At 32.3% G+C, this 24,570-nt stretch overlaps 1 protein-coding gene and 3 long non-coding RNA genes across 3 annotated transcripts; 1 reads left to right on the top strand and 3 right to left on the bottom strand.

Moving 5' to 3' along the window:
- Positions 1-24,570, bottom strand: part of LOC124448105 (eukaryotic translation initiation factor 2 subunit 1-like) — a 117,159-nt gene that overhangs the window by 8,176 nt on the left and 84,413 nt on the right.
- Positions 16,415-18,331, bottom strand: LOC124448115. The gene is made up of 3 exons (XR_006948941.1): positions 18,023-18,331; positions 17,754-17,874; positions 16,415-16,715 (listed from the first exon to the last, which is right to left on the bottom strand). It is a non-coding gene; the product is annotated as an uncharacterized LOC124448115 (long non-coding RNA).
- Positions 19,032-22,850, bottom strand: LOC124448117. Its single transcript, XR_006948943.1, has 3 exons — positions 22,606-22,850; positions 20,493-21,488; positions 19,032-19,696 (listed from the first exon to the last, which is right to left on the bottom strand). It is a non-coding gene; the product is annotated as an uncharacterized LOC124448117 (long non-coding RNA).
- LOC124448119 lies at positions 21,514-22,980 on the top strand. The gene is made up of 2 exons (XR_006948946.1): positions 21,514-22,052; positions 22,614-22,980. It is a non-coding gene; the product is annotated as an uncharacterized LOC124448119 (long non-coding RNA).

The following is a 24,570-nucleotide window of genomic DNA, read 5'->3' as shown; positions in this document are numbered from 1 at the left end:
GTTTATATGGAGCCGAGTTACCCGGCTGAGCGAATTACTCGGCCTATAAAATGAATGCATTTCCGAGTAACTCGCTCAGCCGGGTAACTCGGCTCCACATGACCAGGCCCTTAGTGACTGAATTGTAGATAGAGTTTGCTATACGGTCACGTGATATTTTGATATAATTCTGCGAATGCACACGAGACTAACCCAGTCTATGCCCCAATTAAGTTACATTGCACGCGAGCACGTACTAACTTGTAAAAGAAATTGAAAAAGTCTTTAAAAGTTTTCTTAAAATGATTGTAATAGGAAAGATCATGAAAGATTTGAAACACTAAAACCCGTTACTGCATGGATTTCCAACTCGGCGTTTTTATAGCGGCGAAACTCCACAGGTTTGATAAATTTAATACTTAACACCTGAATTGGAATGTTTACAAGTAAAGAAATGCTTAGCATTCCGTAAATTTTAATAACTTGCGAAATTTCTCTTGACGCGAAAATTCCCGGAAAATTTGTAGGTATCCAGCGGCGTTTATGTTTGGTTATCATTCGAATAAATACGAACTACGATCAAAGATTCTGTCTTGGTATAATTCAAACTAACTTACTTTGCTATCAACCATTTTTCAAGATTTTTTAAGTCAGAGTTTACTGTTGTTTCTAGTTCAACTATATCATTATTTGAAGCAGTTAAGCAGTTATTTCGCGTTAGATAATTATTTATTCGTAATTTGACAATGTAAATTTATCCTGAATATATATTACCCAACTTTAGCTCAATGGCAAATAAACAAGAAATTTCAAACATTCTGTATGATACACCATGTATAATAATAATAAACTTAAATTATTAGTGAGATGATTTAACGATGGTGGAGAAGAACATGAAAGCTATAAACGACACTCAAATTAGTAAAACGTATTTGGAGACAAGGACGACGAGCAGGAAAATAAACAAGCTATCGTAACTCTCACACCAACCTCTTTAACTGAAGCCAAGATAGCCACGAAGGTAAAAATGTACAAATCAAGTTGAAAGTCGCGTTTGCACGCTTTGAAAATTGAGATAGGTCTGAGAAAATAAGAATCACCTCTGTGTTATTCGTTCGTCGTCTGAGACAATGAGAATCACCTTCTGTGTTAGTCTGTTGGAACGTTGCAGCAGCGCCTGCAGCAGCATCTCAAAATCTCGAGGAATTCCTCAAAATCTCGAGGAATTATCAAACCAATCAAAATCCTAACAGGGGGTCGAACGCATTATGACATCAAAGTTTCATTCACATCTTGACTTTGGTGAAGAAAACATCTCTCAAGTGAGGCTCAAATGTACGAAACGAAATACATATAACGATACGATACATCATTGTTTCATAAAACTAGCCATATTTTCCTTTATGTTATTGTTTTTTCCATTCGTAATGTCGACATAATCATAAAGTTTTTGTCGTTTTGTGAGCTTTTGTACTTTTTAATACAGTGAACGTCATGATACACTTCCGCGTTTGAAATTTCAAATATTCTTGATTTCATTTGATGATATATAAAGTTAGAAAGGAGTATTAGAATTTTTCAACGAACTTCACAGACTGTATAAGTTCTGATACACAACAAAGGTGAACGTCGAGATTAAGTTAACATGAAATTTAAACTCGGGGTCAGACAATGGAAAGCGACAGACTATAGCATCGACAGTCATAATTCATAACCAATTTTGATAAGATATTTTGAATCTTGGATCAATTATGATTCAAGTGACTTTTAACTTAAAAATTTAAAGGAAAATTTTCGCCGTAGGAAATTGTTAGCAATATGAAATTTAATGATCTCCTTTCTAAATATGCTTTCATTTCAACGACTTGACATTTACAATAGTTTCACGATGACGAATGTCCTATTCAACACAAACTACATATTCAGAGCGGCAGTTTAACTCGAACGAACAGGGGACCTTCAAAAACTGCCTCGCGAAATATTGACAATGAAATATCTATTTCGGATCGTCAATAGAAAATAATTGATGTTTGTAATGTATAGGGTTTGAATGGAGTTTGAAGTTAAACAAATTGTTGTTCAAGGCAACCGCAGGTAGTGTATGATAAAAATAAAACACAGCAAGTTTTAAAACAAACCATAATTATTTATGCTTCATCTTGTTCTTCTTCATCATCAGGATTATCATCATCACCATCAACTTCTGCATTTTGACGTTCATGTTTTTCCAGTTCCTTTGCAAAGTCTGCTTCATCCATATCTGTGACAACCTTTGGCTGAACAGATAAAATGATAATCAATGATAGAAATTTATAGCTTAAATTTATCATTTGAAATCAACAAATTTCTTGCATGAATGCAAAGGCATGGCAATAGGATTTACAAGTACATTTCAACCCCTAACCTTGATTGGCATGTATCTGACATAATGAGAAGAACTGACAAAATAAACACAAAAGTAGATTGCTAAGCTCTTGGTCAGTAATGATCAAGGTTAAAAATCTGTGGGTAAAGTGAAGGTTGGAATCAACAATCGACTTGTAATGTGCCAATTTATCGCACACTAATCGACAGAGCATACAAACTTAACAATACAAACAATGGCTTTTAAGGGGACATAAAAAAAAACATCACATCCACTCTTTTACGAAACTCTTTCCCACTACACTTTATTAACAGAACCGTAAAACGATATCTCGACAACAAACAAAGCAACAACCTCAAACTAGACACCGAAACTCCTGACACGACGATCACAACCAACACAAATGAAAATTCCAAAATAACAACTCTATACTTCAAACTACCCTACATCGAATATTACTCACGACACACACAACGTAGACTTACAAACATTATGAAACGCTTCTGTACAGATATTGACATTCGACTAATTTTCACATCATTCAAAATCAAAAACCTTTTCTCATTCAAAGACCCAATCCCTGATTCAATTAAATCTATGGTGGAATATGAATTCAGTTGCGCGAGATGTAATTCCCGATACATTGGCGAAACTTTGGGCCATTTATCAACCAGAATCAAGGAACATACCACAACAGACAAAAACTCTCATTATATAGCGCTAATTGCTAAATTAATATTTTTAAACGTGAACAAATTCATATGATTTACGACAGTGTTTTTCGTTACAACCGCTGATCCAGTTACAAATGTATGAGAGAAATTTTTTTCGCATGTTATTCTCTCCTCTTTTTTGTGCAAACTTTACAACGCAATAAATTCACAACTTGGCCATCATCCTAGCACTCAAACTAGTCAGCATTTGATGTTTCCGTCCATTTTTTTACTGTATTAACTTTGCTGGTAGCTACAACCTTTCGACGAAGATGGCAAGAAAGACAAAAGTGAAAAGAGAATAACCGAATATACTTTTGCTTTCTGATTATTAACAGTAACATCCTTGATGTTTACTTACGATAAAAAACATCATATTTATGTGATATTACAAACAATATGTAAAAGAAAAAAGTATGACTGATCAAGGTTGCCAGTTTGGCTTAAAATTTTGAGCCATTAATGTTTTTCTCACGCTAGGCTTATTTAAAATCAAAATTCCTTTTGGTTTATTTTTTAAATTTGGCTTATTTAAGTTTCTTTTTTGTCTTCTTTCAAGAATCAAAATAAAAATATTTCCTGATTTTACTGAAAATACTCAAAAAAGCTATGATGCCAAAAACAGTACGTAACGGTTTACAAAACAACGCAAATGCAAAAATTGACAATAATGTATTACACCCCTATTCTCATAAGCATATAAGCACCATGTATGTTGACTGTTGACAGACTTACCAATCTCAAAGTGACAACGTCTTTGAACTTGATGACATTGTGTAAAAATGAATTTTAATGTCGTGCAGCGCACTCGTTTATAAAGTAAAGATCAGTAAAGATTAAGCTTGAAAACTTTTTTCAATTTATGCAGTAGTAATCAATAATGAAGTTTTTGGCATATCGTTTGAAAAAGTGATGTGCAATTGTTTTCATTTTAGCTAAAACAATGTGCAAATTGCACATTGCACACCTTTAATTCGCACACTGGTGATATCATTGATTTTAAATAAGCCTAACAAGAGAAAAAGAAGCCAAATTTGGCTCAAAACATTAAGCCAAACTGGCAACCTTGATTAGCCATACTTTTTGCTTTTATATATTGTTTGTAATATGACATAAATATGATGTTTTTTATCGTAAGTAAACATCAAGGATGTTACTGTTAATAATCAGAAAGCAAAAGTATATTTGGTGTTTCTCTTTTCACTTTTGTCTTTCTTGCCATCTTCGTCGAAAGGTTGTAGCTACCAGCAAAGTTAATACAGTAAAAAAATGGACGGAAACATCAAATGCTGACTAGTTTGAGTGCTAGGATGGCCAAGTGGTGAATTTATTGAGCTGTAAAGATTGCACAAAAGAGGAGAGAGTAACATGTGCAAAAAATTTCTCTCGTACATTTGTAACTGGATCAGCAGTTGTAATGAAAAACACTGTTGAAAATCATATGAATTTGTTCATGTTTAAAAATACTAACTTAGCAAATAGCGCTATATAATAATTAACGTAATATCGATTTGATTATGCCTCTAAAGAAACACTTTTGTCAAAAAAAAATTGCACTACTGGATATCACAATGCAATATTAGCTTTAAGAAAAACTAATTTTTGCTTACAGTTAACATAAATTATTGCCAATGTCACATGGTCCTAATATTATTGATTTCAATGCATTGGGATGGTGCCATTGTAATTTTTAAATAAACGACTCATGATTGAATATGTCCGTCTTAATACATCATGGGGTACTTAGGGAAATGGTAACAGGATGATATGAGGATAGTAGAGGTACCAGGGGGATGTCATTTTATTGATACAATATACTTTTCATAGAAATATAAACCAAACACTTACAGCTTGTTGTAGAACAAATGTTCCTTTCTTGTTCATAATGACTTCTTCAATGGCTTTGATAGATGTTTCCAAAGCTTTCAAACCTTCTTCTCGATTCATTGTTGTTGTCATGACAACATAGGTTGGTGGTGAAATGGGATTTATCTTAAAGAAGAAAACAGTTTACAATCAAACAGTGAAATTTTCAAAAGATCTTTATCATTGTATGTTATTTAGGCCTGGCACAGCTATTGTAAGATATAATTACATTGCTGTGCACATTTGGAACATCTATAAATAATTAAATTTTGTTTTCGTGAACATCAAAATGTTCATCCTCATTGTGTTTATGTAGCAATATTGTAATTTGATGCATTTCAATGAGAATGATCTGTCATATACAGTGGTGTAAAACAAAGCTTCATGCTATTCTTGGTTCTTAAGTTCCTTTTCCTTGACAACTCATTTATTGACAGTTGTCTTGTTGTACACAATGTTCAGTAGTATATATAATAATCATTCTACAATTGAAATCTTGACATAAACATATTTAAAAGTTAAAATGACATGATGAATATGAGGTATAGCTCTATTGGTTAAGAACAGTTCATGTACGACGTCAGATGATGTTAATGTTGATTCATAATGGTTTCAAAAAAGCTTGGCTGACTGATAATTATGCTAATAAAACACATAACCCTGGCTGTCACATGTTACAATCGTAAACAAAATCTCAGCAAACTTTTGTCATAAATAAAGCAGTTTTAAAATTCAAAGGAGTAAAGATCTTTTATAAAGTCTAACGATTCTCAATGATTGCAGTACAATAGAACTTACCTAAATGAAGTCAGTAATATTAAACGTCGTCTGATTTTGAAATAGAATAAACAATCGTTATGTTGTTGATGATGGCAAAATATGTACAAAGATATAACGGATTGTTTTAATCAGTTGCATTTTTCATTGAAAAACTTTTCAAGAACCTCAAACGGTAATACTTTAAATACAGACGAACAAGTTTACAGGTTGAGTTTACATGACTGACTTTACCGATTCTCGGAAACATCCGGTGGAAACTATCGGTATTCGCCGATTATTATTCGATGTCTGTCGTGAAAATGGTTTGTGACATATTCAGTGACGTAATCGGTTTTCCGGCCCCAGGTTATCCCAATGAACTCCATAATAACATGAAACATTTCTGAAGAACAGTCTGTTTACTATAAATGCTACTGTTTGTAGTCTTTTATACAGCATATGAGTCTGATCCAATCTTTAATTTAGCAAAGAGTTAAATTTATGGGTTGAGGAATGACACAACTTCTGTATGTGTTTATTGATCATACAGGGGTGTGTTGGAGGGGGCTCAGCCCGTTTGTTCAAATTCTATGCCTTGTATTGGCAGTGAAATATATATATCAAAAAGCTAGCAGCACCTAAATATATATCAGAAAGCCAGCAATATTTTAATATATATGAGAAAGGCAGCAACAGTTCTAATATACATTAAAAAGCCCAAATAGCTGAAATTATGGAGATATGCCTCTTTGATCTTATAAACCAAAACCTACAATTAAAATATCATTGACAAGTCTAGAAGAGAAGTAATGTTCTACTTTGAGCTACAGAAGTAGGGTACATTCGTAGAATTCATTACCAAAAATATATTGTACTCAGCTGTTTCAGTGAATATCCTAATTATAATTACTTCATTTCTAAATGATGAACTAAAACTACAAAATACAACATGGAAAATCTAATAGTTTCTGTGATTTGGTGTAGTTGTTTGTTTTAGTGTGGAAGTGGCTGAGAATTGACCTATTTCAGAACCTAATGAGAAATCATCTTCGATTAAAAAACAAGCTTTGGAGTAAGAAAACTATTGAAACTGCATCAGCACGAACTTTGCAATGTTATTTGGCCCAAAAATGTTTCTCTACTTGAGTCAGTTAATTGAACCTTATATCAAAAGCAGTTCAGCACAACAATCACCATACGCAATCAAATTTCGTAAGTTCGACGTAAAGGCATTTCTTTCATTTTTTTCGTAATCCTCGATCATGGCGATATGTAATGACATTTAGTAGCCTTCAACAATCAGTTATTACAAACTTATTCATAAAAAAACGCAATATTATCTCAAAATACTGTATTACTAGCAGCAATTGCTATATAAACACTAGCTCAAATTTCAAAACTAGGAACCAAAATGGCGGAAATTGATCAAGTGATCAATATTGCCCAATCAAACGGATAACAATAGATGTCTCAACTCATAAAAATAGAGGGCTCTTAGGTAATCAAATAGATAAGTGGGCGTTTTAAAAATAGAAAATACGATATCGAAAAGTACATTTGTTCTAATTAGTTAATATTTCAATTATCATTATGTTCACGGCACACTTGTACAAATTATAGATATTTATAGTTCATCAGGAATTGAAGAAAGATTTAAATCATACAATTCAATAAGAAGTTCCAAATATAAAAGTACGAGTAAAAACATTAAATATTCTGCTCCAGGTTCCATCCCTTGATCCTCTGCAACACTCTCTGGAACGTTTTGTAAACGGGAATTATTTTTTCGTTTTGATGTACTTTCTTCAAGCTCTCGCGATGTTCCTCTTGTCCGTATTTGATTAAAGTTAGCTCTGGATTTTTCACCGTTTTCGCTCCTTTCCTTATTTTTGTATTACAAAATCACAGTTTTCGCGTCTTTATTCCTTTTACAAACTTCTGATTAAGGCAGAATTTTTATAACCAGTAGAGAGTTTTAACCCTGAAGCTCTGTTTTTTTGGCCTTGGTTACGACTGAAAAATAAGATGGCAAGTTGTATTGAAGTTTGAAAGTTGAAGGTGACGAGGACAATTTCAGCCGTGCGAGGCATTTTTAGAAGATGAATACTTAAATTACAAATTTACAACAAAGTAAGAGCAAAGGTATTCATATCTTCAACATATCCATCGATATTGAAGTTGTTCACATAGGAACTGGTTGAAAACTTTGCTTCGCTTAATGACAACAGAGGTACTTTAATTCCCTTATTTTGATGATGTACATCTCGTAGAGTTTGTACATCAAACTCTGGATACCGTTCATGAAAATGTCCTTCTGTTTAATTTTCTATGTCGAGTTTGCTTTTATTTATAATTTTATCGAAATGAATATACTGCAGGATCAGTTTAAAATCAGTTTATACAGCAGGAAAAATGCCGAAATGGATGAAACTTGTTTCTCACTATCATACTTTCACGACCTGGACGATCTACATTTACAAACATGTAACGATACTCCCGGGTTCAAACTATTTACTTTATTTGACGAAGTTCTACAAAAGGTTTGCTAAATCACAAATACTTTACGACGTGGTGGCGTCTTAGAACCAGATCCGTCTTAAAAATTTGACGTCTTAAATGAACGTCGTGTTGCTAAACAATCTACACCTTAAGCTACGTATGGTTCGGATCGTAAGAATAGCAAAATATTTTATTACCTAGTGTAAAATAAAATAGATAAGTCATATCTACCTTTTCTTCTAAAGCCAAGGTAGCAACGTAAAGAAATATACAAGAATCAAGTCAACTAGTCACGTCTCCAATTTGATGCGAAGACGTCTGTTACCCTGTTACCGCTTCTACTACCGCTTATATGACACTTCCCTGTAGGGCTTCTTAATAAGACCTAATTCCACCAATAAGATTAAAGATAATACATCATGCATTATGCATATATACATGTTGAAATGATAAATATCATAATAAAGTGATCCACACGCTCAAAGTAAATCAAATCCTTATGTATATGACTATGGTGTTGTAGAGCCTATTATGAAAGAGTACTTATCAATTTGATAACCGCTACATGAACTTGGAATAAACTGACACGCACATATTATCATTATACAACTATAAATATTTCGGCTTCATAGCTACTGGACCACAACGTCCACATAAGTTTTAGAAGAATTATAAATTTTATCAGGACAACTCAACCAATGAACTAAAAGGGAAGTTTTGCTTTCACATGTTAAACTCATTTCATCATCACTTTACAGAAAAAAATTTCGTTTGATTTATCCGCGAAGGGCGATTTTACTCTTCACAAAGCGTTTGGACGCCAAATGACGATAGACTATTTATTTAATAAAAACAGTTTTCATTCAAAATAGCAATGAATTTTATGTTAAATTTGCGAGGACGTCTATAATCGTCGCAAGTAAAGCACCTATAGCGGATATACTTATGCTCGCTCGAGCTTTCTGCCGGCTTTCCAAGCGCGTGACACTTATATAGCAATGTATTTTAATATTTTAAGAAACAAACATTACATTTTGCGAAAGACATGGACTTATAGGTCCAATAAGTCCCATTCCTCTTTGTTTAATGTATTGTGTAATCTGTCCTAGACAACAAATCAATTCCATGCTCATAATCACTGTAAGTATGAAAATAGAATGCTAATGTGCCATGAATAAAGACCGCAACATGGAATGTACCATTCAAGTTTGTGTGTGTATTATAGTGATTCCAAGCTGAAAACAGCTGAGTAACATGAATCCTGATGAAATCAAATAATATACTTACACACAAACACGGGGAGACTGAGAGATACATATATGACACCGTATAATTGTTGGTGTTAATGGATGTGTTGATCTTGTGCTGGCTGGCAACAAATTGAACAAAATACAGAAAACATGCTTTAAGCTTCAGTTAACATGATTTAATTGGTTATTGACTGAGTTCTAACTTTCATGTCAACTGCAACATATACATGTAAAGATAAATAATTTAAATGAAGCAATTGCTTTGCTACCGCTTGCCTTTAGCATGCAAATTTTGTAAAATGAACTTTGGAAAACTGCTCGTCCAATTATTCCTAATTTAATATTTGCATATTATACATAACTTAAAGTAAATGGTTTGAACCCGGGAGTATCGTTACATGTTTGTAAATGTAGATCGTCCAGGTTGGCATAGTCCTGAGAAGGACTGTTTTTGTTGTTGTTGACTGACGTTTTGACAACCTTAGCGGTAGTCATCTTCAGAGTCAAATGAGAAGTAAACGTCAGGTTAGCCGTATTTGTTATCTGGTTCTTACGTAGCGGTGGTTGAACGTCAGTCAACAACAACAAAAACAGTTCTTCTCAGGACTATACCAACCTGGACGATCTACATCTACAAACATGTAACGATACTCCCGGGTTCAAACCATTTACTTTATTACGATCATTTGGACGACAGAGCGAACAACTTGCTAACGACTACATACGTTTTGCAAGCAACGTCAGACGCATACGCCAACAACTCTGGTTCAGCCGCCTACGCTTGCGAGCTGGCTACGCTTGCAAGCCGCCTACGCTTGCGAGCTGGCTACGCTTGCGAGCTGGCTACGCTTGCGAGCCGCCTACGCTTGCGAGCCGCCTACGCTTGCGAGTCGGCTACGCTTGCGAGCTGGCTACGCTTGCGAGCTGGCTACGCTTGCGAGCTGGCTACGCTTGCGAGCCGCCTACGCTTGCGAGCGTAGTTAAGGTAAGAAATTAACCGCGTCGAGGCGTCAGAAAAGCCGGAAAGCCGGACATGGCAAAATGCCAAAATTGGGAAAGCGAAGCCCCGAGCGAAGCATTTTTAGTAGTGATGTTGTGATGTGCGAGTTGTCGAAACGTCAGTCAACAACAACAAAAACAGTCCTTCTCAGGACTATACCAACCTGGACGATCTACATCTACAAACATGTAACGATACTCTCGGGTTCAAACCATTTATTTTAACCAGTAAATGGTTTGTGAACTTGGCAATATTTAGGTGTACATCAATCTATGACGACGAAAGTCGCCAATTCTACCAACATTCGCTAACCTTTGTGTCGAATCACTCTAATGTATTTGGATTTATCTTACTTGAAATTTATTTCTATAAATGTGTTTCTATCAATGCATTCACAATTTCAAACTTGTCAGAGTTTTCATTATACCGCACTGAAGATGGCATAAGTTTGCCGAAACATGTTTGCAATAAAAAATTTAAAAAAAGTTGTCGTTTGCGTTAAATGCATCATTTCAGTCGTGCCATTACGAAATTATGGAAATTGGAAAATAGTGTTGAAACGTTGAATTTGTTTGTTAAGATCGGGTGTTTGTTTGCGTGTGTCTAAGGCTTCTTTGAGATTTAGAGAAAATTGAGTGTAATGTTCAAATTTTTCTCCATAACACTTATGATATTTGCCGTGTAAATATCACTAATATTTCATCACACCTTTTCCTTTTACTGATTAACGCGTATCAAGCATCCTATGATAAATTCAACATTTTAAATAACTTTACTTTATTCTTCATTTCAATCATGCCATTACGAAATTATGGAAATATTCATATAGTTGTAAATATAGGGGAAGCCCCTGATCATGATGCAAAAAATTGCGCATGAAAAATTTGATGTTTGAAAATTTCAAAAGTTGAATGATTCTAAAAAGAGTTTATGTAATTTAATTTTTGTTCATTATTGTTTTATTTACTTAAAATCGGAATCGAACTAATGTGATTGAACAGTTATAATAAAATTTACAACTTCCTCATTCCGAAGATTCCGTTCTCAAAACGAAAGTGAGAAAACAGGAATGTGAGAAAACAGGAAGGTGAGAAAACAGGAAAATAAAACAGGAAGGTGAGAAATTATCGGTTGAGGTTTAAAAATGAGGTTTAAAATCATCGACACTGATCAATCCACTTTCTCACTCAAAATCAAGGAAGCTCTACACATTAATAAAACTAATCCCGATCTAAAAATTCAAGTTCACCACTACAACACTATTTTTACTTTATAATAACATTTTTGTTATAAATTCTTAATACTTATTTTTAGAACTTATGTTATAGTTCTTAATACTTATTTTTAGAACTTATGTTATAGTTCTTAATACTTATTTTTAGAACTTATGTTATAGTTCTTAATACTTATTTTTAGAACTTATGTTATAGTTCTTAATACTTATTTTTAGAACTTATGTTACAGTTCTTAATACTTATTTTTAGAACTTATGTTATAGTTCTTAATACTTATTTTTAGAACTTATGTTATAGTTCTTAATACTTATTTTTAGAACTTATGTTATAGTTCTTAATACTTATTTTTAGAACTTATGTTATAGTTCTTAATACTTATTTTAGAACTTATGTTATAGTTCTTAATACTTATTTTAGAACTTATGTTATAGTTCTTAATACTTATTTTAGAACTTATGTTATAGTTCTTAATACTTATTTTAGAACTTATGTTATAGTTCTTAATACTTATTTTTAGAACTTATGTTATAGTTCTTAATACTTATTTTTAGAACTTATGTTATAGTTCTTAATACTTATTTTTAGAACTTATGTTATAGTTCTTAATACTTATTTTTAGAACTTATGTTATAGTTCTTAATACTTATTTTTAGAACTTTTGTTATAAATTCTTAATACTTATTTTTAGAACTTATGTTATAGTTCTTAATACTTATTTTTAGAACTTATGTTATAGTTCTTAATACTTATTTTTAGAACTTATGTTATAGTTCTTAATACTTATTTTTAGAACTTATGTTATAGTTCTTAATACTTATTTTAGAACTTATGTTATAGTTCTTAACACTTATTTTAGAACTTATGTTATAATTCTTAATACTTATTTTTAGAACTTATGTTATAGTTCTTAATACTTATTTTAGAACTTATGTTATAGTTCTTAATACTTATTTTAGAACTTATGTTATAGTTCTTAATACTTATTTTAGAACTTATGTTATAGTTCTTAATACTTATTTTAGAACTTATGTTATAGTTCTTAATACTTATTTTAGAACTTATGTTATAGTTCTTAATACTTATTTTAGAACTTTTGTTATAAATTCTTAATACTTATTTTTAGAACTTATGTTATACTTCTTAATACTTATTTTTAGAACTTATGTTATAGTTCTTAATACTTATTTTAGAACTTATGTTATAGTTCTTAATACTTATTTTAGAACTTATGTTATAGTTCTTAATACTTATTTTTAGAACTTATGTTATAGTTCTTAATACTTATTTTAGAACTTATGTTATAGTTCTTAATACTTATTTTAGAACTTATGTTATAGTTCTTAATACTTATTTTAGAACTTATGTTATAGTTCTTAATACTTATTTTAGAACTTATGTTATAGTTCTTAATACTTATTTTAGAACTTATGTTATAGTTCTTAATACTTATTTTAGAACTTATGTTATAGTTCTTAATACTTATTTTAGAACTTATGTTATAGTTCTTAATACTTATTTTAGAACTTATGTTATAGTTCTTAATACTTATTTTAGAACTTATGTTATACTTCTTAATACTTATTTTTAGAACTTATGTTATAGTTCTTAATACTTATTTTAGAACTTTTGTTATAAATTCTTAATACTTATTTTTAGAACTTATGTTATAGTTCTTAATACTTATTTTAGAACTTATGTTATAGTTCTTAATACTTATTTTAGAACTTATGTTATAGTTCTTAATACTTATTTTTAGAACTTATGTTATAGTTCTTAATACTTATTTTAGAACTTATGTTATAGTTCTTAACACTTATTTTAGAACTTATGTTATAGTTCTTAATACTTATTTTAGAACTTATGTTATAGTTCTTAATACTTATTTTAGAACTTATGTTATAGTTCTTAATACTTATTTTTAGAACTTATGTTATAGTTCTTAATACTTATTTTAGAACTTATGTTATAGTTCTTAATACTTATTTTTAGAACTTATGTTATAGTTCTTAATACTTATTTTAGAACTTATGTTATAGTTCTTAATACTTATTTTTAGAACTTTTGTTATAAATTCTTAATACTTATTTTTAGAACTTATGTTATACTTCTTAATACTTATTTTTAGAACTTATGTTATAGTTCTTAATACTTATTTTTAGAACTTATGTTATAGTTCTTAATACTTATTTTTAGAACTTATGTTATAGTTCTTAATACTTATTTTTAGAACTTATGTTATAGTTCTTAATACTTATTTTAGAACTTATGTTATAGTTCTTAATACTTATTTTAGAACTTATGTTATAGTTCTTAATACTTATTTTAGAACTTATGTTATAGTTCTTAATACTTATTTTAGAACTTATGTTATAGTTCTTAATACTTATTTTTAGAACTTATGTTATAGTTCTTAATACTTATTTTAGAACTTATGTTATAGTTCTTAATACTTATTTTTAGAACTTATGTTATAGTTCTTAATACTTATTTTTAGAACTTATGTTATAGTTCTTAATACTTATTTTTAGAACTTATGTTATAGTTCTTAATACTTATTTTAGAACTTATGTTATAGTTCTTAATACTTATTTTTAGAACTTATGTTATAGTTCTTAATACTTATTTTTAGAACTTATGTTATACTTCTTAATACTTATTTTTAGAACTTATGTTATAGTTCTTAATACTTATTTTTAGAACTTATGTTATAGTTCTTAATACTTAATACTCATTGTAATTAATTTATTCATATCATATTATGTATCATATTACTTAACACTAATCATTCTGCACTGAAGATGGCATTCTGATAATGTCGAAACATGTTTGCTCTCAAAAAAAAATCGTCGTTTTTCTCAAGTGTTTTTTAAAATTGTGCATTTTTGATCGACCATATATATTAAAGTTGTGTTTACTCGTTTTTTTCGTCAACATCTTAATACCCTTCCGTGTTTGAAATTTCAAATATTCTCAGTTTTATTTGATGATATATAAAGTTAGAGAGTAGCAATAGAAATTTTCAACGAACTTCACTGACTGTATAAGTTCTGATAAACGGCAAAGGTGAACGTCGAGATTAAGTTAACATGAAATTTAACTTCCATTTCAACGACTACACATTTACAATAGTTTCGCGAAGGTCCAATTCATCTCAAGTTAAATATTTGAGGCTGTATTTTAACCATAATGGACCTTAAACAGGGGCGGATCTAGACCGAAGCAACCGATGCGAATGCATCGGTCAAAATATTTAGATATTAAAATCTGCGAGTTTGCATTTTAATGAAATAAATAGCAAATATTATTTTCGAATTATTTAAAACGCACATTTGACAGTGATATATTGTTTAGTTAACTTATAGATTTAGCAGTTTTAAGCTAAAATTTGTTCTAGAAATAACGTTTGTGTTCTCCGATAATTTTGTCGTATTCCATGACACAAATAGCGAAAGAAAAGTCGATAAAATTTAGCGAAATTTTGTCGTGAATACATAATTAGTAAGTAATTTAATAGTATTCTGCCAGCACGTCACGGTAGATGGAAGAGGCATCGCTACGTCACAGTAGATTTGCGATGCATCGGTCCCGAGTCCTTTTCGCGTGAAATCTACTGTGACATCAGCAAAACCATTGTTTTAGGGCCTCACGTCACGGTAGATTTTGCCGCTGAGCGATGCATTTTCCATAATTTTGTGATTGTGGGCACATGGCACCGATGCATTCAACTTTGAACTTCAAAGTTGAATGCATTGTTATTTGATCACTTGATATAACTCGCAATCATCGATCGAAGTCATGGCTGTTGAGAATATCAAACACGATCCGTGTACTCTGCTTCGAGAAGAGAAGTCATTTGATATTAATGGAGTGCGTCGAACCTATGAAACGAGAGCTGCTACTTTTATTTCAAAATCCTCTCCTTGGAATCCCTTTTCAAAGGGTAAAAATGGGAGAGATATGTCAAGTGAAATGTTAATACCTAAGCACTTGACAGTTCATTGGCAAAGTGGAGAACTAAGAGCTTTAAAGTAAGTAAATTTACCTTTATGCTTGCATGTTTTAAATGTAAATAGTGTACTCATTTCAGACTCAGAGTGTAGTCGTGTAGATAACGACGAACAATCATCATAAAATACACACGATGTCATATTACTTATGCAGCACTTATACTTGTATTCATATGTAATATAATACAAACTGTAATATGCAGGGGTAGGTGCGATTTTAGTTGCATTTTAGTTTATGTAGTGTATGGATCACATTAAAAATCAAATGACTGTATTCCTTCTTCCAATATACTTATGACTTCAGTAGAAGCTAACATTTTCTTTTCCAAATAACCCTGTCAGACATTTAAGTTTTGAATTCTTCTGATTTCTAATTTATAGCCACACAATGAGAATTTTCTTAACTCTGCTATATTTAGAACTAGAGGTGATGGTAATTGTCTGTACAGAGCCAGATTCATCTTTTTCACCGTTGGAAGAAGACCACCTTTGAACATTGCTTTTATCAATGCTGTTATCTTACAAAAGACGGCTCATGTTATTTTTTCGATAAAATTTACGCTTAAGATTTTTCTGTCACCTTTCCCAAATCGCTGGAAAATGCTTCTTGGATAGTGAAAATTCAAAAATTTTCTGGGGAGCATGCCCCCAGAGACCCCCAGGTGGCTTCGGCGCTCGCAATGCATCGGTCAGCTAAGGAGCTGGATCCGCGCCTGACCTTAAATAAATTTCTTTTCGAAATACTGACCATGAAACATTTATTTCTAATAGTAACATGAAAGATTGATATCTCTGTTGGGTGTGAATATAATTGAAGTTTAACTAAATGCAGTTCAAGTCAACTGCAGGGTCGTGTAAGATAAAAATAAAATACAGTATGTGTCTTTTAAAATGTTTTAGAACAAACCACAATTATTTATGCTTCATCTTGCTCTTCTTCATCAGGATTATCATCATCACCATCAACTTCTGCATTTTGATGTTCATATATTTCCAGTTCCTTTGCAAAATCTACTTCATCCATATCTGTGACAACCTTTGGCTAAACAGATAAAAATGATAATCAATGGTAGAAATTTATAGCCTAAATTTATTATTTGAAATCAACAAATTTCTTTTATGAATGCAAAGGCATGGCAATAGGATTTACAAATACATTTCAACCCCTAACCTCGATTGGCATGTATCTGACATAATGAGAAGAACTGACAAAATAAACACAAAAGTAGATTGCTAAAGCTCTTGGTCAGTAATGATCAAAGTTAAAAATCTGTGAGTAAAGTGAAGGTTTGAATCAACAATTGACTTGTAATGTGCAAATCACCCAATGGCCTTCAAGGATGGTATGGGGAGGTATGTGGATAATGCGGTGATTGCATGAGGATGATATATAGTGATGGTACTAGGTTGATATGGTATGATGAGGATCACATGGTGGTAATACAAAGATGATGCGGTGATGGTTTTAGGACTATATGGTATGATATGAGGATCACATGGTGGTAGTACAAAGATGATGTGGTGATGGTTTGAGGACTATATGGTATGATATGAGGATCACATGGTGGTAGTACAAAGAATGTGGTAATGGTTTGAGGATGATATGGTATGATATGAGGATCACATGGTGGTAGTACAAAGATGATGTGGTGATGGTTTGAGGATGATATGGTATGATATGAGGATCACATGGTGGTAGTACAAAGATGATGTGGTGATGGTTTTAGGACTATATGGTATGATATGAGGATCACATGGTGGTAATACAAAGATGATGTGGTGATGGTTTGAGGATGATATGGTATGATATGAGGATCACATGGTGGTAATACAAAGATGATGTGGTGATGGTTTGAGGATGATATGGTATGATATGAGGATCACATGGTGGTACAAAGATGATGTGGTGATGGTTTGAGGATGATATGGTATGATATGAAGTTCACATGGTGGTAGTACAAAGATGGTATAAAGATGATAACAAGATGTTAAGGACATAACATGCACATGGAATAAAATGATACAGAGATTGATAACAGAAAGTTTGAGGGACGGTACTTTATACTTAGAACAAATGTACCTTTCTTGTTCATAATGACTTCTTCAATGGTTTTGATTGAAGTTTCCAAAGCTTTTAAACCTTCTTTTCAATTCATTGTTGTCGTTTTGACAACATAAGTAGGTGGTGAAATACGATTTATCTTAAAGAACACGACAATTTATTCGTAAATAATCGCTGTGCTCTGTACAATCTTAACTTTAATTTTACAAACAAAATTTCCTAAACTTACATACAAAAACATACAGAAAATAAACATTTGAACATATTTATTCATACTTGACACAAACCTTATGAGATCAAGCACAGAATGAATGTATTGCCTCTACTTTTTCTTCGTTTGGTTCAGTTTTTTTCACTTTAACATTTCCAAGTTTAACACAAATAGCTAAAATATTCCCCAAAATGGCGGCTAAAATTGTTGTCATAAAACACGAACAACGAAATGCCACAGAGTGGATAACGTTTTATTTACAATAAACAGAGAAAGACAAAGAAAATAAACTCATTTTTAGTTCATTTTCAAAGTTTCCAAGTCAGTTTTCATAAATTCAGAAATATAATGTTCATTCTCAGTTGTTTGTTGACTAGTTCACAGTCCTCTGACCGAGCGCAATGAATAATTATCATTGCTAAATGTTTAAAATTCTATATGATAAATTAAAATAGACAGATTCATTGATTGTCAATCTAATAATAGAGCACACAAAGCAGAGAAATGCTAGGCAACCAAATTAATCAAAATATTGATATTTAAAATTATCGTTTGTTACACTCAACAAGATATAAATTATTATTGCTATAATAATTATCATTGCTAAATGTTTAAAATTCTATATGATAAATTAAAATAGACAGAATCATTGATTGTCAATCTAATAATAGAGCACACAAAGCAAAGAGATGCTAGGCAACCAAATTAATCAAAATATTGATATTTAAAATTATCGTTTGCTACACCCAAAAATATCTTTTTCCTAAAATAAAAATACAGAGAAAATCCCAAAGCTCTCAAAAAATCCAAGATTTTTGGTTTCGATTTCAAAAGTTCGTAAAATTGTTTGCTTTGAAAGTAAGAACATATTCAATATTTAAGATCATCGACTTGTAATAAACTATTGAATGAGTCCAACTAAACAAGAGAGAAATAATTAAATAGTCCATTCAAATACTCTGCATGTGTATGACAGTGTACAATATCTTCTCGCTGTTTTTTAACATTAACCAGAATTTACCATCATTATTGGCTTGTTTTGAAATCAACTACTTAGGAACACTTCGAGAGAAAACGATGAACGATTACATCGAAAATTATCATTTCATTCAAAGTTAATAATGACATAAATAGAAAAATAAATATATCTTTACATACAAAAATTTAAGGAAAGTTATTAAATGGTTACATTAATTAATTGTCAATAAGTTACGCAAGATGTAAACAAATATGTCCTTGAAAGTTTCCGTTTTTGAAACAAGATGCGTTTTCAAGTGCTTACATTTTACACTATTATATAGTGAATGGTTATTTTTACTATAATATATTGAATGGTTCTTTCTATACTTGAGACAGTTTTAAACTTAGATAAATTCCTTGCTATGTTTTGTTTTAAATGCATTCGGCTCAAGTAAAATGCGACGTTTGAAAAACGGACCTGAAAGTTGGCAACTAATACATTCTGACTTAAACTTCTTCTTGTGTTGACTGAACATTCAACACAAAATCATCCAGCGCTTCCATCGTACATCCATGTTCTCTTATCAAATCCAAGACATGAGGTAAAAAATTGAATTCCTCCATTAGAGTCTCTTGTATGGGATGACGTCTTCCACTCTTTTCTATTCCTGCCGTCACTTCTTCAAGATTATGGTGAACAATTTGTTCACCATTACTTACTTCATGTTCCCCATGTTCCAACCTTCTGTTGTTGTTGGATTTTTTGCTAAGCTTGCAACCCATGTCTATGCTTGTATAAAATGAAGATAAAAAGTCTTTATTCACGGAACTTTTCCATGCAAGAGTTTAAAAGTTAAGTGGTGATGTTTAAAATTTGATTTTAATCTTACAGACAACCAAAGTATTTCATACACGATCGGGTAAGAAGTATAGGAAAGAGGGATTCTGACTGGTGATGCCAAAAAGTCGTTGCATTGTTTTGCTAGTTTTGTCAACTATTCTAATCCACAAATATGGCGCATATATAATCAAACATTGTTCTGACCGAGTGAGCGCCTTGTTTTATCCACTGGTTATTATGAAACAAAATAAAACAAATTCCGAACAGACATCTCGTTTTCTTGATAATCAAGATGATGTCCATCTTTTGTTTTAAAACTCTTGTATCATCTTGAATATCAAGAAAACGGGATGTCTATTTTCGGAATTTGTTTTATTTTGTTTTATATAAAATTATCGTCCTGGTTACTTGTTTTACTAGTGTTTGTTATATCCAATGGCTATAACAGCAGGGGTAAAACTGAATACATAATACACTCCGCCCTCGCAACAGATTTAACACGCCCGGGGAAGCGACCATAATGATTTCGTCGCTGCCGAAATTGATAAACCGCTTCAAGGCGTCAGAAAAGCCAAAACTAGTTAGTACTACGCAATGGAAATCCCGCAATTTTGTACAAATTCACTAAGTTTAATAGTAATAAATCAAAACTTATATAATAGCTTTAGCTAAATGAGGACAAAAAATTCAGCTCAAGTAAAATGTTTACGTATAACATAAATGTCAACAAAAAAGTCAGACTTACCTGCTGTCGGGAAATCAAGTTAACCGGAAATAGGAAAAAATAGAAATTGAAAATTGTTTTAATTCGTTGAGTATACCATACACTTGAGTCCGTGCGTTCTGTGTCTCTGTCATCGACTATATAGTCCGTGTGAGTTTTGTCCGTCCTGTTATTTATGTTATTCGGTTAACCAATCAGAATTGCTAAGAAGCGACACCATTGAATTTATAGTCCGTGATCTGTGACCGATTTTCTTTCATTCCCGTTGGCAAATTCCAGAAAGGTGGTGAAAAATTCAAGACAGTACGAGTTTTACATAATTGACATATTTCCGCTAAGATTTACCGAGATTGACTGCTTTGCAGAAAATTTTGCAATTTCTCATCTCCCCCCCGAAGAAAGAGTGAGAAAAACGTATTTTCGTATTTGGCATTTGACAAGAAAATTAATGATGAAAATCAAGGTAAAAAACTGAAATTCATGACAGCGAGTCAACTGTGGTCGCTAGTTGTCGGCTTCTTCTTTCTTTAATCCTTCAACCTCGATGATATATCTAATTGCTTCATCTTTGTTATTTGCATTAAAAATCTTTACTTCTTGATTAGTTTGGTCCCTTGCTTCATTACGACGTGAAAAATTCTGCGTAAACCAATGGTTTTGGCAGTTTTCATTGTACGAAAAAAGAGGAAGGGCGTTATTCGTAAATATAGTACACTTAAAAAAATTCTTAATGTAGGTTCCAAGTAAACCGTCATTGATTGATCATCAAGATGAGACAGAATAAACGAGAGTGCATTTTCTCCTTCACTTTTCATGATCTCTTTTTCAACCAACTCATTCGACATGTAAAGCAAGCTCACAATATCGTACATATCAGTTCTAGCGATAGGACTTCGCTCAGGTCTATTTTGGAGCATAGAAATGATCGTTTGGTTGTATTGTGGTACAACATTATACTTTTGTGGATAAATGGCGTAGACGTCTCTCATTATTGATTTTGATAAACAAGGAGGCATTCTAAAGAACATCATAGATACTCTTACAAAATTAACATAAATTAAAAGCATTTCAGAAAATTAATTACATAATTAGAAACATTTCAAATATTTAAAGCGAAAACGTCGATACGTTCACAATGGCTGCAGTTGTAAACGTTTATTTTTGTGCATTAAAATTCCTTCAAAGCTTATGAAGAAATCGCTTTGACGGTTTCACGACATTGAATCTAGCGGACAAATTTATATTTTTAGTGGTTTGCATATTATGATACAAAGATGACACTTTCAATGCGAAGCAAGTATACAGTTGATTTCGTGTTTTTATTTTGAGCAACGTTGGCAATCATCGAACAGATTTGCAAATTTGATCGGGAACTTTCGAGAAACATGAGCACTTTTGAACAAACTTGAAAGTATTTCGCGAAAATGTTGAGATAAATCGTATGTAACATGCTCCAATGAACCACAGTTATGAGGAAGAGATGAACACTTGTGCTATGTGGCTACATCTTTGATAATCTAATACCAAAGAATGAATAATTACTGTCAACAAATTTATAGTGTATGATAAACATGCGAGAAGGTAATTTCTGATCCATATTTAATGACGACTTTGAAAGTTTTAAAACGATAAATTTATACTAAATTGTTTGCACTCAAGGGAGCATTAAATGCCTTTGTCATTAAAGTGAGCAATAGATTTGTTACAATCAAAGCAAAGGAGCCAATACATACTTCAAAACTTATCACACAATTCTCACTAAAGCGTGACTTAAATATTATAAAACATGTTTCGATGTTTAAAGTATTCAGGAAATTGACGCCTCCTGGTTATAACTGGTTTAAATATTTTCATGCTTCCCATAAGTACATGTTTGTTCGTCTATGTTTCGACACAGTGCATGAAAAGGTTCAAAAGAATAGATATTTGAAGCTATTGACGACAGCCTAGCGCAATTTCCTTTGTATGATGAAAACTGTCAAAATTTTACCCAATTGCGTTGAACATAGTTGCATTTACATATAAATATTTCTTTGGTTTCGCTTTTATTATTGGAACGACAACGTATACTGACGTCGTATTCATCAAAATTTACAAACTTCCATTCTAACGTTAATTCAAACTGTTTACTTACTTTAACAGAAGGATAACAGCTGGTATATGGCAATTTTACATATGTACGAACTGAGGAGCTTTGATGGACGACGTACTTTTCAGCAAGAAATGACAAGAACGCATCTCTCTGTCGGTACCAGTACCAAATTCAAGTCTTCCATAAAATCGTCTGTTGGCAAAAGTTGCAAATTTGGTTGTAGCAAATTAGAAAAACCTGTCAAGGAGATATTTCTGAAAAACGACAGTTATTACTGTCATGTCCTTGTTAAGAATATTTAGGTAACGAATGAAAACATCCATTGATTGATTTGGATATATTTATTATAGTTAACAACAACAGCGTGTGCGCAAATAAGCAGTACGAACAGAACAGAGTAAAAGCAATATCACATGACATAGTTGATCATTATAGTATAACTTATATGAAGTTCTTCAACACTCCCACTTAATGATCATACTATAAAAAGTTTTTTAACTAATCCAATTAATGTCTCTAACTTGGGAATTACTTAATTTTCTTGACTCCCAACATATCTCGAAAGTTCTCAAAAGTTTTTCTTGGTAGAGCTTTTGTCATAATATCTGCTAACATCTTATCTGTCGAACAGTATACCACAGATATCACATCACGATTGACTTGTTCACGGACAAAATGAAAAGCTATGTCCACATGTTTGGTTCGATTATGGAATTTAGGATTTTTTGTAAGTTCTATTGCTCCCTGATTGTCTTCAAAAACTATAGATGGTTCATCTTGCTGTGTTCCAATGTTTGAAAGCAATCTTCTCAACCAAACAATTTCTTGGCTTGCTAAACTTAAGGCTATGTACTCGGCTTCAGTGGTTGATCTGGATACTGAGGTCTGTCTCTTACTTCTCCAACTGACAGTATTATTTTGGATTTGAAACACATATCCGGAAGTTGATCGTCTGGTCTCAATATCACCTCCCCAGTCTGCATCAGAATATCCGGATAACACAGGATCTGAACTAGTAGCCGTGAATAACAAACCATAATCCAACGTTCCCTTTAAATACCGGAGGATTCTCTTTACACCTTGCCAATGTACTACGCTCGGTCGAGACATAAACTTCGACAAAATTCCGACTGCCGATGAAATATCGGGACGAGTAGCAGTAGCTGCATAGGTCAGACAACCAATTGCCATTTGATATCTTTGAGTCTCCACTGGTGTCTCATCTTTTGACAATGACTCAAATTTCATTCCAGTCTCCATCGGTGTTGTGACAGGTTTGCATTGGTCCATCCCAAATCTCTTAAGTATCCCTTCCAGATATTTTGGCTGACTAATGGATAGTGTTCTTGTCTTGCGGTTTCGTTCAATCACCATTCCGAGAACATATTTCACTTCTCCTAAGTCGTCCACTTTAAATCTTTCAGCAATCATATCTTTTTCCTTTTTTAGCATCTCTGAATTATTTGAAAACCATAGCATGTCGTCAACATAAATAGCCATTATCACGAAGTTAATCTTTCCGTTTTTTTGTTTTACTGACTTAACATAGACGCATGGATCTGCAGTTGATTTCTTGTATCCGTTTGATGTAAGATAGGTGTCAATAGAGGTATTCCAGCACCTAGCTGCCTGCTTGAGGCCATAAATACTTTTCTTAAGCTTACATACGAACTCAGGTCTATCTTTGTCAACGTAACCACTAGGTTGTTTCATGTATATTTCATCTTGCAATTCTCCTTGCAAGAACGCTGTATGGACATCCATTTGATGAATCTCCCAATTATAGATATTAGCGACAGCCAATAGTGATCTTATAGTTGTGTTACGAACTACAGGTGAGAATACTTCTTGGTAGTCAATCCCTTCGGATTGAGAATATCCCTGAGCAACCAAACGAGCTTTAAATCTGTTGACAGTTCCATCAGAATTGTGTTTCACCTTGAACACCCAACGACTTCCCACAATATTCTTGTTGTTTGGTGGAGGAACGAGTTCCCATGTTCCATT

This window comes from Xenia sp. Carnegie-2017, unplaced genomic scaffold (assembly GCF_021976095.1).
Source record: "Xenia sp. Carnegie-2017 unplaced genomic scaffold, XeniaSp_v1 HiC_scaffold_23, whole genome shotgun sequence".
NCBI classification, from domain to species: Eukaryota; Metazoa; Cnidaria; class Anthozoa; order Malacalcyonacea; family Xeniidae; genus Xenia; species Xenia sp. Carnegie-2017.
Note: the sequence above shows the minus strand (reverse complement) of the source record. Positions and strands in the feature narration are given on the sequence as shown.